This window comes from Lactuca sativa, chromosome 7 (assembly GCF_002870075.4).
Source record: "Lactuca sativa cultivar Salinas chromosome 7, Lsat_Salinas_v11, whole genome shotgun sequence".
Taxonomy (NCBI): domain Eukaryota; kingdom Viridiplantae; phylum Streptophyta; class Magnoliopsida; order Asterales; family Asteraceae; genus Lactuca; species Lactuca sativa.
The window spans coordinates 63,325,029-63,325,916 of NC_056629.2; the positions used below are offsets into that span (position 1 = coordinate 63,325,029).

The following is an 888-nucleotide window of genomic DNA, read 5'->3' on the forward strand; positions in this document are numbered from 1 at the left end:
TTAAATGTTTACATGAACACATCCATATGTACAAAAACAATCTCACTTTGATACCTCTCATCAATGTCTACATTTGATAACGAATGAAAATCTAAAACCAACAGGGACTTGCAGAGGATGTCTATTATCAATTATTTTATAAAAAGCAAAACCACAACATGAACTAAGAAACTGAAGTTGCGAAATGAATAAAAAAATCAACACATAAACAAACACATACAGACTATAGACAACACATAAACGGAAGTTTATAAAGCATGAAACTTAATGACAGGAAAAGTAAAAACTTAAAGGAGACTTTATAGAAAGAAAGATCACCCTTACTCGCCACAAATGGTTGAAGACATCAACAAGAAGATCAATCTGACCATTGAATCCACATGTTGTCTGATCATGACTTCAGTAGATGAACTACTGAAACGTAAGAATTGCAATTGAACTCTATTAGCATTTGAAAGGGGAATTAGGGTTCCAGAGAAGACGACGAAAGGTTAAAAAAAATTTGGACCATTTCTCGATTTGTGTGTGTCATCCTTGCGCAGGGGCCATGCTAATCTTCTCTGTATCGTTCCAATTTTATTGGATGTCCCCAAAGGGACGACTATAGATGAAGAGCTTCGCCATATATGTGACAATAGTCAATTTCGGGTCAAGTCAAAGTCAAACAAAGTCAACGAAACAAACCAGTCAAGTCAATTAAACCTTGTATATTAGGGTTTACGTTATGTAATTACTGTATAACTCACTGTTTTAATGAGAAAACATCACTTGGAAAATTCATGTGTTTAATTTTCCTTAGCCGTAGTGCTAAACAATGAACTAAACCGATAAACAATGTTGCATACTCACCGGGAGTGTGAAAGATCCTTAAACATGGCTTAATGGGGC

At 35.0% G+C, this 888-nt stretch overlaps 1 non-coding gene across 1 annotated transcript; it reads right to left on the bottom strand.

Moving 5' to 3' along the window:
- Positions 1-496: 496 nt before the first annotated feature.
- On the bottom strand, positions 497-599 carry LOC111877825 (U6 spliceosomal RNA). Its single transcript, XR_002845539.1, has one exon. It is a non-coding gene; the product is annotated as a U6 spliceosomal RNA (small nuclear RNA).
- Positions 600-888: the final 289 nt, after the last annotated feature.